Here is a 21,476-nt window from a genome sequence, read left to right on the forward strand (position 1 = left end):
ACACATGACACTCAATGGCCCACGCAGGACACTCATGACCCACGCAGGACACTCAGGGCCCACGCAGGACACTCAATGACCCACGCAGGACACTCATGACCCACACAGGACACTCAATGACCCACGCAGGACACTCATGACCCACGCAGGACACTCAATGACCCTTGCAGGACACTCATGACCCACGCAGGACACTGAATCACCCAAGCAGGACACCCATGACCCACGCAGGTCACTCAATGACCCACGCAGGACAATCAATGACCCACGGAGTACACTCATGACCCATGAAGGACACTCATGACCCACGCAGGACACTCAATGACCCACACAGGACACTCAATGACCAACGCACGACTCTCAATGACCCACGCAGGATACTCAATGACCCACGCAGGACACTCAATGACCAACACAGGACACTCAATTACCCACGCAGGACTCTCAATGACCCACGCTGGACACTCATGACCAAAGCAGGACACTCAATGACCCATGCAGGAACTCATGACCCACGCAGGACACTCAATGACCCACGCAGGACACTCATGACCCACGCAGGACACTCAAAGACACACGCAGGACACTGAATGTCCCACGCAGGACACTCAATGACCCACGCAGGACACTCAATGTCCCACGCAGGACTCTCATTACCACGCAGGACACTCAATGACCAACGCAGGACACACAATAACCCACGTAGAACTCTCCTTACCCACGCAGGACACTCATGACCCACACAGGACACTCAATGACCCACGCAGTACACTCAATGACCCACACAGGACACCCATGACCCACACAGGACACTCATGACCCACGCAGGACACTCAATGTCCCATACAGGACACTCATGACCCACGCAGGGCACTCATGACCCACGCAGGACACTCAATGACACACACAGGACACTCATGACCCACACAGGACACTCATGACCCACGCAGGACACTCAGGGCCCACGCAGGACACTCAATGACCCACGCAGGACACTCATGACCCACACAGGACACTCAATGACCCACGCAGGACACTCATGACCCACGCAGGACACTCAATGACCCTTGCAGGACACTCATGACCCACGCAGGACACTGAATCACCCACGCAGGACACCCATGACCCACGCAGGTCACTCAATGACCCACGCAGGACACTCAATGACCCACGGAGTACACTCATGACCAATGAAGGACACTCATGACCCACGCAGGACACTCAATGACCCACACAGGACACTCAATGACCAACGCACGACTCTCAATGACCCACGCAGATTACTCAATGACCCACGCAGGACACTCAATGACCAACACATCACACTCAATGACCCACGCAGGACTCTCAATGACCCACGCTGGACACTCATGACCCACGCAGGACACTCAATGACCCACGCAGGACACTCATGACCCACGCAGGACACTCAAAGACACACGCAGGACACTGAATGTCCCACGCAGGACACTCAATGTCCCACGCTGGACTCTCCTTACCACGCAGGACACTCAATGACCCACGCAGGGCACTCATGACATACACAGGACACTCAATGACCCACGCAGTACACTCAATGACCCACGCAGGACACTCAATGACCCACACAGGGCACTCAATGACCCACACAGGACACTCATGACCCACACAGGACACTCATGACCCACGCAGGACACTCAATGTCCCATACAGGACACTCATGACCCACGCAGGACACACAATGACCCACGCAGGACACTCATGACCCATGCAGGACACTCAATGACCCACGCAGGACTCTAAATGACCCACGCAGGACCCTCAATGACGCACACGGGACACTCAATGACCCACGCAGGACACTCAATGTCCCAGACAGGACATTCGTGACCCATGCAGGACACTCAATGACCCACGCAGGACACATAATGACACACGTAGGACACTCAATGACCAACACAGGACACTCAATGACACACGCAGGACTCTCAATGACCCACGCTGGACACTCATGACCCAAGCAGGACACTCAAAGGCCCACGCAGGACACTCATGACCCAACACAGGACACTCAATGACCCACGCAGGACACTCATGACACACGCAGGACACTCAATGACCCACGCAGGACACTCATGAACAACGCAGGACACTGAATCACCCACGCAGGACACGCGATGACCGATGCAGGACACGCAATGACCCACGCAGGACACTCATGACCCACGCAGGACACTCAATGACCCGCGCAGGACACTCATGAACCACGCTGTACACTCATGACCAACGCAGGACACTCAACGAACCACACAGGACACTCATGACCCTATCAGGACACACAATGAGCCACGCAGGACAATCAATGACCGACACAGGACACTCATGGCCCACGCAGGACACTCAATGACCCACGCAGGACATTCATGACCCACGCAGAACACTCAATGACCCACACAGGACACTCATGACCCACACAGGATACTCAATGACACACGCAGGAAACTCATGACCCATTTAGGACACAAAATGACCCACGCAGGACACTCAATGACCCACGCAGGACACTGAATGACCCACGCAGGACACTCAATGACCCACACAGGACACTCACTGACCCACGCAGGAAACTCAATGATCCTGACTGGACATTTACTGACCCACTCAGGACACTCATGACCAAAGCAGGACACTCATGGCCCACGCAGGACACTCAATGACCCACGCAGGACATTCATGACCCACGCAGAACACTCAATGAACCACGCAGGACACTCAATGACCCACGGAGTACACTCATGACCCATGAAGGACACTCATGACCCACGCAGGACACTCAATGACCCACACAGGACACTCAATGACCAACGCACGACTCTCAATGACCCACGAAGGATACTCAATGACCCACGCAGGACACTCAATGACCAACACAGGACACTCAATTACCCACGCAGGACTCTCAATGACCCACGCTGGACACTCATGACCAAAGCAGGACACTCAATGACCCATGCAGGAACTCATGACCCACGCAGGACACTCAATGACCCACGCAGGACACTCATGACCCACGCAGGACACTCAAAGACACACGCAGGACACTGAATGTCCCACGCAGGACACTCAATGACCCACGCAGGACACTCAATGTCCCACGCAGGACTCTCCTTACCACGCAGGACACTCAATGATCCACGCAGGACACTCATGACATACACAGGACACTCAATGACCCACGCAGTACACTCAATGACCCACACAGGACATTCAATGACCCACACAGGGCACTCAATGACCCACACAGGACACTCATGACCCACACAGGACACTCATGACCCACGCAGGACACTCAATGTCCCATACAGGACACTCATGAACCGCGCAGGACACTCAATGACCCACACAGGACCCTCATGACCCACACAGGACCATCAATGACCCACGCAGGACACACATGACCCACACAGGACACTCAATGACCCATGCAGGACACTCAATTAACCACACAGGACACACAATGACCCATGCAGGACACTCATGACCAACGTAGGACACTGAATGACCAACGCAGTACTCTCAATGTCCCACGCAGGACACACAATGACCCACACGGGACTCTCAATGACCCACGCAGGACACTCAATGACCCACACAAGACACTCATGATCCATGCAGGACACGCAATGACCCACGCAGGACACTCATGACCCACGCAGGACACTCAATGACCCACGCAGGGCACTCATGACCCACGCTGAACATTCATGACCCACACAGGAGACTCAATGACACACGTAGGACACTCAGGACCCACGCAGGACACTTATGACCCACGCAGGACCCTCAATGACCCACGCAGGACATTCATGACTCACAAAGGACACAAAATAACCCACGCAAGACACTCATGACCCACGCAGGACACTCAATGACCCACGCAGGACACTCATGACCCACGCAGGACACTGCATCACCCACGCAGGACACCCATGACCCACGCAGGACACATAATGAACCTCGCAGGACACTCAATGACCAACACAGGACTCTCAATGACGCACGCAGGATACTCAATGACCCACGCATGACACACAATGACCAACACAGGACACTCAATGACCCACGCAGGACTCTCAATGACCCACGCTGGACACTCATGACCCAAGCAGGACACTCAATGACCCATCAGGACACTCATGACCCACGCAGGACACTCAATGACCCACGCAGGACACTCATGACCCACGCAGGACACTCAATGACACACGCAGGACACTGAATGTCCCACGCAGGACACACAATGACCCACGCAGGACACTCAATGACCCACGCAGACCTCTCCTTACCCACGCAGGACACTCATGACCCACACAGGACACTCAATGACCAACGCAGTACACTCAATGACCCACACAGGACACTCATGACCCACACAGGACACTCATGACCCTCGCAGGACATTCAATGTCCCATACAGGACACTCATGACCAACGCAGGACACTCATGACACACGCATGACACTCAATGGCCCACACAGGACACTCATGACCCACACAGGACACTCAATGACCCACGCAGGACACTCATGACCCACGATGGACACTCAATGACCCATGCAGGACACTCAATGACCCACTCAGGAAACTCAATGGCCCACGCAGGACACTCATGACCCACGCAGGACACTCCATGTCCCACGCAGGACACTCATGACCCACGCAGGACACTCAATGACCCACGCAGGACACTCAATGACCCACACAGGACACTCAATGGCCCACGCAGGACACTCATGACCCACGCAGGACACTCAGGGCCCACGCAGGACACTCAATGACCCACGCAGGACACTCAATGACCCACGCAGGACACTCAATGACCCTTGCAGGACACTCATGACCCACGCAGGACACTGAATCACCCACGCAGGACACCCATGACCCACGCAGGGCACTCAATGAACCACGCAGGACACTCAATGACCCACGGAGTACACTCATGACCCATGAAGGACACTCATGACCCACGCAGGACACTCAATGACCCACACAGGACACTCAATGACCAACGCACGACTCTCAATGACCCACGCAGGATACTCAATGACCCACGCAGGACACTCAATGACCAACACAGGACACTCAATTATCCACGCAGGACTCTCAATGACCCACGCTGGACACTCATGACCAAAGCAGGACACTCAATGACCCATGCAGGAACTCATGACCCACGCAGGACACTCAATGACCCACGCAGGACACTCATGACCCACGCAGGACACTCAAAGACACACGCAGGACACTGAATGTCCCACGCAGGACACTCAATGACCCACGCAGGACACTCAATGTCCCACGCAGGACTCTCCTTACCACGCAGGACACTCAATGATCCACGCAGGACACTCATGACATACACAGGACACTCAATGACCCACGCAGTACACTCAATGACCCACGCAGGACACTCAATGACCCACACAGGGCACTCAATGACCCACACAGGACACTCATGACCCACACAGGACACTCATGACCCACGCAGGACACTCAATGTCCCATACAGGACACTCATGAACCACGCAGGACACTCAATGACCCACACAGGACACTCATGACCCACACAGGACACTCAATGACCCACGCAGGACACTCATGACCCACACAGGACACTCAATGACCCATGCAGGGCACTCAATTACCCACACAGGACACACAATGACCCACGCAGGACACTCATGACCAACGCAGGACACTGAATGACCCACGCAGGACTCTCAATGACCGACGCAGGACACACAATGACTCACACGGGACTCTCAATGACCCACGCAGGACACTCAATGACCCACACAGGACACTCATGATCCATGCAGGACACTCAATGACCCACGCAGGACACTCAATGACACACGCAGGACACTCAATGACCCACGCAGGACACTCATGACCCACACGGGACTCTCAATGACCCACGCAGGACACTCATGACCCACACAGGACACTCAATGACCCATGCAGGACACTCAATTACCCACACAGGACACACAATGACCCACGCAGGACACTCATGACCAACGCAGGACACTGAATGACCCACGCAGGACTCTCAATGACCCACGCAAGACACACAATGACCCACAGGGGACTCTCAATGACCCACGCAGGACACTCAATGACCCACACAGGACCATCATGATCCTTGCAGGACACTCAATGACCCACGCAGGACACTCAATGACACACGCAGGACACTCAATGACCCACGCAGGACACTCATGACCCACGCAGGACACACAATGACCCACGCAGGACACTCAATGACCCACGCTGGGCTCTCAATGACCCACGCAGGACACTGAATGACCCACGCAGGACACTGAATCACCCATGCAGGACACCCATGACCCAGGCAGGACACTCAATGGCCCACACAGGACACTCATGACCCACACAGGACACTCATGACCCACGCAGGACACTCAGGGCCCACGCAGGACACTCAATGACCCACGGAGTACACTCATGACCCATGCAGGACACTCATGACCCACGCAGGACACTCATGACCCACGCAGCATACTCAATGACCCACGCAGGACACACAATGACCCACACGGGACTCTTAATGACCCACGCAGGACACTCAATGACCCACACAGGACACTCAATGACCAACACAGGACACTCAATGACCCACGCAGGACTCTCAATGACCCACGCAGGACACTCAATGACCCACACAGGACACTCATGATCCATGAAGGACACTCAATGACCCACGCAGGACACTCAATGACACACGCAGGACACTCAATGACCCACGCAGGACACTCATGACCCACGCAGGACACACAATGCCCCACGCAGGACACTCAATGACCCACGCAGGACACTCAATGACCAACACAGGACACTCAATGACCCACGCAGGAGACACAATGACCCACACGGGACTCTCATTACCCACGCAGGACACTCAATGACCCACACAGGACACTCATGATCCATGCAGGACACTCAATGTCCCACGCAGGACACTCAATGACACACGCAGGACACTCAATGACCCACGCAGGACACTCATGACACACGCAGGACACACAATGACCCACGCAGGACACTCAATGACCCACGCAGGACACTCAATGACCAACACAGGACAGTCAATGACCCACGCAGGACTCTCAATGACCCACGCTGGACACTCATGACCCAAGCAGGACACTCAATGACACATGCAGGAACTCATGACCCACGCAGGACACTCAATGACCCACGCAGGACACTCATGACCCACGCATGACACTCAAAGACACACGCAGGACACTGAATGTCCCACGCAGGACACTCAATGACCCACGCAGGAAACTCAATGTCCCACGCAGGACTCTCATTACCACGCAGGACACTCAATGACCCACGCAGGACACACAATGACCCACGCAGAACTCTCCTTACCCACGCAGGACACTCATGACCCACACAGGACACTCAATGACCCACGCAGTACACTCAATGACCCACACAGGACACTCATGACCCACACAGGACACTCATGACCCACGCAGGACACTCAATGTCCCATACAGGACACTCATGACCCACGCAGGACACTCATGACCCACGCAGGACACTCAATGGCCTACACAGAACACTCATGACCCACACAGGACACTCATGACCCACGCAGGACACTCAGGGCCCACGCAGGACACTCAATGACCCACGGAGTACACTCATGACCCATGCAGGACACTCATGACCCACGCAGGACACTCAATGACCCACACAGGACACTCAATGATCCACGCACGACTCTCAATGACCCACACAGGACACTCATGACCCACGCAGCATACTCAATGACCCACGCAGGACACTCAATGACCCACGCAGGACACTCAATGACCAACACTGGACACTCAATGACCCACGCAGGACACACAATGACCCACACGGGACTCTCAATGACCCACGCAGGACACTCAATGACCCACACAGGACACTCATGATCCATGCAGGACACTCAATGACCCACGCAGGACACTCAATGACACACGCAGGACACTCAATGACCCACGCAGGACACACAATGACCAACACAGGACACTCATGACCCACGCAGCATACTCAATGACCCACGCAGGACACTCAATGACCCACGCACGACACTCAATGACCCACGCAGGACTCTCAATGACCCACGCAGGACACTCAATGACCCACGCAGGACACTCATGACCCACACAGGACACTCAATGACCCACGCAGTACACTCAATGACCCACACAGGACACTCATGACCCACACAGGACACTCATGACCCACGCAGGACACTCAATGTCCCATACAGGACAATCATGACCCACGCAGGACACTCATGACCCACGCAGGACACTCAATGGCCTACACAGAACACTCATGACCCACACAGGACACTCATGACCCACGCAGGACACTCAGGGCCCACGCAGGACACTCAATGACCCACGGAGTACACTCATGACCCATGCAGGACACTCATGACCCACGCAGGACACTCAATGACCCACACAGGACACTCAATGATCCACGCACGACTCTCAATGACCCACACAGGACACTCATGACCCACGCAGCATACTCAATGACCCACGCAGGACACTCAATGACCCACGCAGGACACTCAATGACCAACACTGGACACTCAATGACCCACGCAGGACACACAATGACCCACATGGGACTCTCAATGACCCACGCAGGACACTCAATGACCCACACAGGACACTCATGATCCATGCAGGACACTCAATGACCCACGCGGGACACTCAATGACACACGCAGGACACTCAATGACCCACGCAGGACACACAATGACCAACACAGGACACTCAATGACCCACGCAGGACACTCAATGACACACGCAGGACACTCAATGACCCACACAGGACACACAATGACCAACACAGGACACTCAATGACCCACGCAGGACACTCAATGACACACGCAGGACACTCAATGACCCACGCAGGACACTCATGACCCACGCAGGACACACAATGCCCCACGCAGGACACTCAATGACCCACGCAGTACACTCAATGACCAACACTGGACACTCAATGACCCACGCAGGACACACAATGACCCACACGGGACTCTCAATGACCCACGCAGGACACTCAATGACCCACACAGGACACCCATGATCCATGCAGGACACTCAATGACCCACGCAGGACACTCAATGACACACGCAGGACACTCAATGACCCACGCAGGACACTCATGACCCACGCAGGACACACAATGACCCACGCAGGACACTCAATGACCCACGCAGGACACTCAATGACCAACACAGGACACTCAATGACCCATGCAGGACTCTCAATGACCCACACTGGACACTCATGACCCAAGCAGGACACTCAATGACCCATGCAGGACACTCATGACACACGCAGGACACTCAATGACCCACGCAGAACTCTCCTTACCCACGCAGGCCACTCAATAGCCCACGCAGGACACTCATGACCCACACAGGACACTCAATGGCCCACGCAGGACACTCAGGACCCACGCAGGACACTCAATGACCCAAGCAGGACACTCATGACCCACACAGGACACTCAATGACCCACGCAGGACACTCATGACCCACGCAGGACACTCAATGACCCACGCAGGACACTCATGACGCACGCAGGACACTGAATCACCCACGCAGGACACCCATGACCCACGCAGGACACATAATGAACCTCGCAGGCCACTCAATGACCAACACAGGACTCTCAATGACCCACACAGGACACTCATGACCCACACAGGACACTCATGACCCACGCAGGACACTCAAAGACACACGCAGGACTCTCATTACCACGCAGGACACTCAATGACCCACGCAGGACACACAATGACCCACGTAGAACTCTCCTTACCCACGCAGGACACTCATGACCCACACAGGACACTCAATGACCCACGTAGTACACTCATGACCAACGCAGGACACTGAATGACCCACGCAGGACTCTCAATGACCGACGCAGGACACACAATGACTCACACGGGACTCTCAATGACCCACGCAGGACACTCAATGACCCACACAGGACACTCATGATCCATGCAGGACACTCAATGACCCACGCAGGACACTCAATGACACACGCAGGACACTCAATGACCCACGCAGGACACTCATGACCCACACGGGACTCTCAATGACCCACGCAGGACACTCATGACCCACACAGGACACTCAATGACCCATGCAGGACACTCAATTACCCACACAGGACACACAATGACCCACGCAGGACACTCATGACCAACGCAGGACACTGAATGACCCACGCAGGACTCTCAATGACCCACGCAAGACACACAATGACCCACAGGGGACTCTCAATGACCCACGCAGGACACTCAATGACCCACACAGGACCATCATGATCCTTGCAGGACACTCAATGACCCACGCAGGACACTCAATGACACACGCAGGACACTCAATGACCCACGCAGGACACTCATGACCCACGCAGGACACACAATGACCCACGCAGGACACTCAATGACCCACGCTGGGCTCTCAATGACCCACGCAGGACACTGAATGACCCACGCAGGACACTGAATCACCCATGCAGGACACCCATGACCCAGGCAGGACACTCAATGACCCATGCAGGACACTCAATGATCCACGCAGGACACTCATGACCCACACAGGACACTCATGACCCACACAGGACACTCAATGACCCACGCAGGACACTCAATGACCCACGCAGGATACTCAATGGCCCACGCAGGACACTCAATGACCCATGCAGGACACTCATGACCCACGCTGGACACTCAATGACCCACGTAGGACACTCAATGACCAACACAGGACACTCAATGACACACGCTGGACTCTCAATGACCCACGATGGACACTCATGACCCAAGCAGGACACTCAAAGGCCCACGCAGGACACTCAGGGCCCACGCAGGACACTCAATGACCCACGCAGGACACTCATGACCCACGCAGGACACTCAATGACCCTTGCAGGACACTCATGACCCACGCAGGACACTGAATCACCCACGCAGGACACCCATGACCCACGCAGGACACTCAATGACCCACGCAGGACACTCAATGACCCACGGAGTACACTCATGACCCATGAAGGACACTCATGACCCACGCAGGACACTCAATGACCAACGCACGACTCTCAATGACCCACGCAGGATACTCAATGACCCACGCAGGACACTCAATGACCAACACAGGACACTCAATGACCCACGCAGGACTCTCAATGACCCACGCTGGACACTCATGACCTAAGCAGGACACTCAATGACCCATGCAGGAACTCATGACCCACGCAGGACACTCAATGACCCACGCAGGACACTCATGACCCACGCAGGACACTCAAAGACACACGCAGGACACTGAATGTCCCACGCAGGACACTCAATGACCCACGCAGGACACTCAATGTCCCACGCAGGACTCTCCTTACCATGCAGGACACTCAATGACCCACGCAGGACACTCATGACATACACAGGACACTCAATGACCCACGCAGTACACTCAATGACCAACAAAGGACACTCAATGACCCACACAGGGCACTCAATGACCCACACAGGACACTCATGACCCACACTGGACACTCATGACCCACGCAGGACACTCAATGACACATGCAGGACACTCAATGACCCACGCAGGACACACAATGACCCACACGGGACTCTCAATGACCCACGCAGGACACTCATGACCCACACAGGACACTCAATGACCCATTCAGGACACTCAATTACCCACACAGGACACACAATGACCCACGCAGGACACTCATGACCAACGCAGGACACTGAATGACCCACGCAGGACTCTCAATGACCCACGCAGGACTCTCAATGACCCACGCAAGACAAACAATGACCCACGCAGGACTCTCAATGACCCACGCAAGACAAACAATGACCCACACAGGACCCTCATGATCCTTGCAGGACACTCAATGACCCACGCAGGACACTCAATGACACACGCAGGACACTCAATGACCCACGCAGGACACTCATGACCCACGCAGGACACACAATGAACCACGCAGGACACTCAATGACCCACGCTGGGCTCTCAATGACCAAGCAGGACACTGAATGACCCACGCAGGACACTGAATCACACATGCAGGACACCCATGACCCAGGCAGAACACTCAATGACCCATGCAGGACACTCAATGATCCACGCAGGACGCTCATGACCCACACAGGACACTCATGACCCACACAGGACACTCAATGACCCACGCAGGACACTCAATGACCCACGCAGGATACTCAATGGCCCACGCAGGACACTCAATGACCCATGCAGGACACTCATGACCCACGCTGGACACTCAATGACCCACGTAGGACACTCAATGACCAACACAGGACACTCAATGACACACGCAGGACTCTCAATGACCCACGCTGGACACTCATGACCCAAGCAGTACACTCAAAGGCCCACGCAGGACAATCATGACCCAACACAGGACTCTCAATGACCCACGCAGGACACTCATGACACACACAGGACACTCAATGACCCACGCAGGACACTCATGAACAACGCAGGACAATGAATCACCCACGCAGGACACGCGATGACCGATGCAGGACACGCAATGACCCACGCAGGACACTCATGACCCACGCAGGACACTCAGGGCCCACGAAGGACACCCAATGTCCCACGCAGGACACTCATGACCCACGCAGGACACTCAATGACCCTTGCAGGACACTCATGACCCACGCAGGACACTGAATCACCCACGCAGGACACCCATGACCCACGCAGGTCACTCAATGACCCACGCAGGACACTCAATGACCCACGGAGTACACTCATGACCCATGAAGGACACTCATGACCCACGCAGGACACTCAATGACCCACACAGGACACACAATGACCAACGCACGACTCTCAATGACCCACGCAGGATACTTAATGACCCACGCAGGACACTCAATGACCAACACAGGACACTCAATGACCCACGCAGGACTCTCAATGACCCACGCTGGACACTCATGACCAAAGCAGGACACTCAATGATCCATGCAGGAACTCATGACCCACGCAGGACACTCAATGACCCACGCAGGACACTCATGACCCACGCAGGACACTCAAAGACACACGCAGGACACTCAATGTCCCACGCAGGACACTCAATGACCCACGCAGGACACTCAATGTCCCACGCAGGACTCTCCTTACCACGCAGGAAACTCAATGACCCACGCAGGACACTCATGACATACACAGGACACTCAATGACCCACGCAGTACACTCAATGACCCACGCAGGACACTCAATGACCAACACAGGGCACTCAATGACCCACACAGGACACTCATGACCCACACAGGGCACTCATGACCCACGCAGGACACTCAATGTCCCATACAGGACACTCATGACCCACGCAGGACACACAATGACCCACACGGGACTCACAATGACCCACGCAGGACACTCATGACCCACACAGGACACTCAATGACCCATGCAGGACACTCAATTACCCACACAGGACACACAATGACCCACGCAGGACACTCATGACCAACGCAGGACACTGAATGACCTACGCAGGACTCTCAATGACCCACGCAAGACACACAATGACCCACACGGGACTCTCAATGACCCACGCAGGACACTCAATGACCCACACAGGACCCTCATGATCCTTGCAGGACACTCAATGACCCACGCAGGACACTCAATGACACACCAGAACACTCAATGACCCACACAGGACACTCATGACCCACGCAGGACACACAATGACCCACGCAGGACACTCAATGACACACGCTGGGCTCTCAATGACCCATGCAGGAGACTGAATGAACCACGCAGGACACTGAATCACCCATGCAGTACACCCATGACCCAGGCAGGACACTCAATGACCCATGCAGGACACTCAATGATCCACGCAGGACACTCATGACCCACACAGGACACTCATGACCCACACAGGACACTCAATGACCCACGCAGGACACTCAATGACCCACGCAGGATACTCAATGGCCCACGCAGGACACTCAATGACCCATGCAGGACACTCATGACCCACGCTGGACACTCAATGACCCACGTAGGACACTCAATGACCAACACAGGACACTCAATGACCCACACAGGACACTCAATGGCCCACGCAGGACACTCATGACCCACGCAGGACACTCTGGGCCCACGCAGGACACTCACTGACCCACGCAGGACACTCATGACCCACGCACGACACTCAATGACCCTTGCAGGACACTCATGACCCTTGCAGGACACTGAATCACCCACGCAGGACACCCATGACCCACGCAGGACACTCAATGACCCACGCAGGACACTCAATGACCCACGGAGTACACTCATGACCCATGAAGGACACTCATGACCCACGCAGGACACTCAATGACCCACACAGGACAATCAATGACCAACGCACGACTCTCAATGACCCACGCAGGATACTCAATGACCCACGCAGGACACTCAATGACCAACACAGGACACTCAATGACCCACGCAGGACTCTCAATGACCCACGCTGGACACTCATGACCAAAGCAGGACACTCAATGACCCATGCAGGAACTCATGACCCACGCAGGACACTCAATGACCCACGCAGGACACTCATGACCCACGCAGGACACTCAAAGACACACGCAGGACACTGAATGTCCCACGCAGGACACTCAATGACCCACGCAGGACACTCAATGTCCCACGCAGGACTCTCCTTACCACGCAGGACACACAATGACCCACGCAGGACACTCATGACATACACAGGACACTCAATGACCCACGCAGTACACTCAATGACCCACACAGGGCACTCAATGACCCACACAGGACACTCATGACCCACACAGGACACTCATGACCCACGCAGGACAATCAATGTCCCATACAGGACACTCATGACCAACGCAGGACACTGAATGACCCACGCAGGACTCTCAATGACCGACGCAGGACACACAATGACACACACGGGACTCTCAATGACCCACGCAGGACACTCAATGACCCACACAGGACACTCATGATCCATGAAGGACACTCAATGACCCACGCAGGACACTCAATGACACACGCAGGACACTCAATGACCCACGCAGGACACTCATGACCCACACGGGACTCTCAATGACCCACGCAGGACATTCAATGTCCCATACAGGACACTCATGACCCACGCAGGACACTCATGACACACGCAGGACACTCAATGGCCCACACAGGACACTCATGACCCACACAGGTCACTCAATGACCCACGCAGGACACTCATGACCCACACAGGACACTCAATGACCCATGCAGGACACTCAATGACCCACTCAGGAAACTCAATGGTCCACGCAGGACACTCATGACCCACGCAGGACACTCAATGACCCACGCAGGACACTCAATGACCCACACAGGACACTCAATGGCCCACGCAGGACACTCATGACCCACGCAGGACACTCAGGGCCCACGCAGGACACTCAATGACCCACGCAGGACACTCAATGACCCACGCAGGACACTCAATGACCCTTGCAGGACACTCATGACCCACGCAGGACACTGAATCACCCACGCAGGACACCCATGACCCACGCAGGGCACTCAATGAACCACGCAGGACACTCAATGACCCACGGAGTACACTCATGACCCATGAAGGACACTCATGACCCACGCAGGACACTCAATGACCCACACAGGACACTCAATGACCAACGCACGACTCTCAATGACCCACGCAGGATACTCAATGACCCACGCAGGACACTCAATGACCAACACAGGACACTCAATTACCCACGCAGGACTCTCAATGACCCACGCTGGACACTCATGACCAAAGCAGGACACTCAATGACCCATGCAGGAACTCATGACCCACGCAGGACACTCAATGACCCACGCAGGACACTCATGACCCACGCAGGACACTCAAAGACACACGCAGGACACTGAATGTCCCACGCAGGACACTCAATGTCCCACGCAGGACTCTCCTTACCACGCAGGACACTCAATGATCCACGCAGGACACTCATGACATACACAGGACACTCAATGACCCACGCAGTACACTCAATGACCCACGCAGGACACTCAATGACCCACACAGGGCACTCAATGACCCACACAGGACACTCATGACCCACACAGGACACACAATGACCCACGCAGGACACTCAATGTCCCATACAGGACACTCATGAACCACGCAGGACACTCAATGACCCACACAGGACACTCATGACCCACACAGGACACTCAATGACCCACGCAGGACACTCATGACCCACACAGGACACTCAATGACCCATGCAGGGCACTCAATTACCCACACAGGACACACAATGACCCACGCAGGACACTCATGACCAACGCAGGACACTGAATGACCCACGCAGGACTCTCAATGACCGACGCAGGACACACAATGACCCACACGGGACTCTCAATGACCCATGCAGGACACTCAATGACCCACACAGGACACTCATGATCCATGCAGGACACTCAATGAATCACGCAGGACACTCAATGACACACGCAGGACACACAATGACCCACGCAGAACACTCATGACCCACACGGGACTCTCAATGACCCACGCAGGACACTCATGACCCACACAGGACACTCAATGACCCATGCAGGACACTCAATTACCCACACAGGACACACAATGACCCACAGGGGACTCTCAATGACCCACGCAGGACACTCAATGACCCACACAGGACCATCATGATCCTTGCAGGACACTCAATGACCCACGCAGGACACTCAATGACACACGCAGGACACTCAATGACCCACGCAGGACACTCATGACCCACGCAGGACACACAATGACCCACGCAGGACACTCAATGACCCACGCTGGGCTCTCAATGACCCACGCAGGACACTGAATGACCCACGCAGGACACTGAATCACCCATGCAGGACACCCATGACCCAGGCAGGACACCCAATGACCCATGCAGGACACTCAATGATCCACGCAGGACACTCAATGTCCCACGCAGGACTCTCCTTACCACGCAGGACACACAATGACCCACGCAGGACACTCATGACATACACAGGACACTCAATGACCCACGCAGTACACTCAATGACCCACGCAGGACACTCAATGACCCACGCAGGACACTCAATGTCCCACGCAGTACACTCAATGACCCACACAGGGCACTCAATGACCCACACAGGACACTCATGACCCACACAGGACACTCATGACCCACGCAGGACACTCAATGTCCCATACAGGACACTCATGACCAACGCAGGACACTGAATGACCCACGCAGGACTCTCAATGACCGATGCAGGACACACAATGACCCACACGGGACTCTCAATGACCCACGCAGGACACTCAATGACCCACACAGGACACTCATGATCCATGCAGGACACTCAATGACCCACGCAGGACACTCAATGACACACGCAGGACACTCAATGACCCACGCAGGACACTCATGACCCACACGGGACTCTCAATGACCCACGCAGGACATTCAATGTCCCATACAGGACACTCATGACCCACGCAGGACACTCATGACACACGCAGGACACTCAATGGCCCACACAGGACACTCATGACCCACACAGGACACTCAATGACCCACGCAGGACACTCATGACCCACACAGGACAGTCAATGACCCATGCAGGACACTCAATGACCCACTCAGGAAACTCAATGGTCCACGCAGGACACTCATGACCCACGCAGGACACTCCATGTCCCACGCAGGACACTCATGACCCACGCAGGACACTCAATGACCCACGCAGGACACTCAATGACCCACACAGGACACTCAATGGCCCACGCAGGACACTCATGACCCACGCAGGACACTCAGGGCCCACGCAGGACACTCAATGACCCACGCAGGACACTCAATGACCCACGCAGGACACTCAATGACCCTTGCAGGACACTCATGACCCACGCAGGACACTGAATCACCCACGCAGGACACCCATGACCCACGCAGGGCACTCAATGAACCACGCAGGACACTCAATGACCCACGGAGTACACTCATGACCCATGAAGGACACTCATGACCCACGCAGGACACTCAATGACCCACACAGGACACTCAATGACCAACGCACGACTCTCAATGACCCACGCAGGATACTCAATGACCCACGCAGGACACTCAATGACCAACACAGGACACTCAATTACCCACGCAGGACTCTCAATGACCCACGCTGGACACTCATGACCAAAGCAGGACACTCAATGACCCATGCAGGAACTCATGACCCACGCAGGACACTCAATGACCCACGCAGGACACTCATGACCCACGCAGGACACTCAAAGACACACGCAGGACACTGAATGTCCCACGCAGGACACTCAATGACCCACGCAGGACACTCAATGTCCCACGCAGGACTCTCCTTACCACGCAGGACACTCAATGATCCACGCAGGACACTCATGACATACACAGGACACTCAATGACCCACGCAGTACACTCAATGACCCACGCAGGACACTCAATGACCCACACAGGGCACTCAATGACCCACACAGGACACTCATGACCCACACAGGACACTCATGACCCACGCAGGACACTCAATGTCCCATACAGGACACTCATGAACCACGCAGGACACTCAATGACCCACACAGGACACTCATGACCCACACAGGACACACAATGACCCACGCAGGACACTCATGACCCACACAGGACACTCAATGACCCATGCAGGGCACTCAATTACCCACACAGGACACACAATGACCCACGCAGGACACTCATGACCAATGCAGGACACTGAATGACCCACGCAGGACTCTCAATGACCGACGCAGGACACACAATGACCCACACGGGACTCTCAATGACCCATGCAGGACACTCAATGACCCACACAGGACACTCATGATCCATGCAGGACACTCAATGAATCACGCAGGACACTCAATGACACACGCAGGACACACAATGACCCACGCAGGACACTCAATGACCCACACAGGACACTCAATGACCAACGCACGACTCTCAATGACCCACGCAGGATACTCAATGACCCACGCAGGACACTCAATGACCAACACAGGACACACAATGACCCACAGGGGACTCTCAATGACCCACGCAGGACACTCAATGACCCACACAGGACCATCATGATCCTTGCAGGACACTCAATGACCCACGCAGGACACTCAATGACACACGCAGGACACTCAATGACCCACGCAGGACACTCATGACCCACGCAGGACACACAATGACCCACGCAGGACACTCAATGACCCACGCTGGGCTCTCAATGACCCACGCAGGACACTGAATGACCCACGCAGGACACTGAATCACCCATGCAGGACACCCATGACCCAGGCAGGACACCCAATGACCCATGCAGGACACTCAATGATCCACGCAGGACACTCAATGTCCCACGCAGGACTCTCCTTACCACGCAGGACACACAATGACCCACGCAGGACACTCATGACATACACAGGACACTCAATGACCCACGCAGTACACTCAATGACCCACGCAGGACACTCAATGACCCACGCAGGACACTCAATGTCCCACGCAGTACACTCAATGACCCACACAGGGCACTCAATGACCCACACAGGACACTCATGACCCACACAGGACACTCATGACCCACGCAGGACACTCAATGTCCCATACAGGACACTCATGACCAACGCAGGACACTGAATGACCCACGCAGGACTCTCAATGACCGACGCAGGACACACAATGACCCACACGGGACTCTCAATGACCCACGCAGGACACTCAATGACCCACACAGGACACTCATGATCCATGCAGGACACTCAATGACCCACGCAGGACACTCAATGACACACGCAGGACACTCAATGACCCACGCAGGACACTCATGACCCACACGGGACTCTCAATGACCCACGCAGGACATTCAATGTCCCATACAGGACACTCATGACCCACGCAGGACACTCATGACACACGCAGGACACTCAATGGCCCACACAGGACACTCATGACACACACAGGACACTCAATGACCCACGCAGGACACTCATGACCCACACAGGACAGTCAATGACCCATGCAGGACACTCAATGACCCACTCAGGAAACTCAATGGTCCACGCAGGACACTCATGACCCACGCAGGACACTCCATGTCCCACGCAGGACACTCATGACCCACGCAGGACACTCAATGACCCACGCAGGACACTCAATGACCCACACAGGACACTCAATGGCCCACGCAGGACACTCATGACCCACGCAGGACACTCAGGGCCCACGCAGGACACTCAATGACCCACGCAGGACACTCAATGACCCACGCAGGACACTCAATGACCCTTGCAGGACACTCATGACCCACGCAGGACACTGAATCACCCACGCAGGACACCCATGACCCACGCAGGGCACTCAATGAACCACGCAGGACACTCAATGACCCACGGAGTACACTCATGACCCATGAAGGACACTCATGACCCACGCAGGACACTCAATGACCCACACAGGACACTCAATGACCAACGCACGACTCTCAATGACCCACGCAGGATACTCAATGACCCACGCAGGACACTCAATGACCAACACAGGACACTCAATTACCCACGCAGGACTCTCAATGACCCACGCTGGACACTCATGACCAAAGCAGGACACTCAATGACCCATGCAGGAACTCATGACCCACGCAGGACACTCAATGACCCACAATGGACACTCATGACCCACGCAGGACACTCAAAGACACACGCAGGACACTGAATGTCCCACGCAGGACACTCAATGACCCACGCAGGACACTCAATGTCCCACGCAGGACTCTCCTTACCACGCAGGACACTCAATGATCCACGCAGGACACTCATGACATACACAGGACACTCAATGACCCACGCAGTACACTCAATGACCCACGCAGGACACTCAATGACCCGCACAGGGCACTCAATGACCCACACAGGACACTCATGACCCACACAGGACACTCATGACCCACGCAGGACACTCAATGTCCCATACAGGACACTCATGAACCACGCAGGACACTCAATGACCCACACAGGACACTCATGACCCACACAGGACACTCAATGACCCACGCAGGACACTCATGACCCACACAGGACACTCAATGACCCATGCAGGGCACTCAATTACCCACACAGGACACACAATGACCCACGCAGGACACTCATGACCAACGCAGGACACTGAATGACCCACGCAGGACTCTCAATGACCGACGCAGGACACACAATGACCCACACGGGACTCTCAATGACCCATGCAAGACACTCAATGAC

The sequence above is a fragment of the Chiloscyllium plagiosum genome, unplaced genomic scaffold (genome assembly GCF_037043375.1).
Source record: "Chiloscyllium plagiosum isolate Xiang-an unplaced genomic scaffold, Cpla_swu_hap1 HiC_scaffold_29, whole genome shotgun sequence".
In the NCBI taxonomy this organism is placed as follows: Eukaryota; Metazoa; Chordata; class Chondrichthyes; order Orectolobiformes; family Hemiscylliidae; genus Chiloscyllium; species Chiloscyllium plagiosum.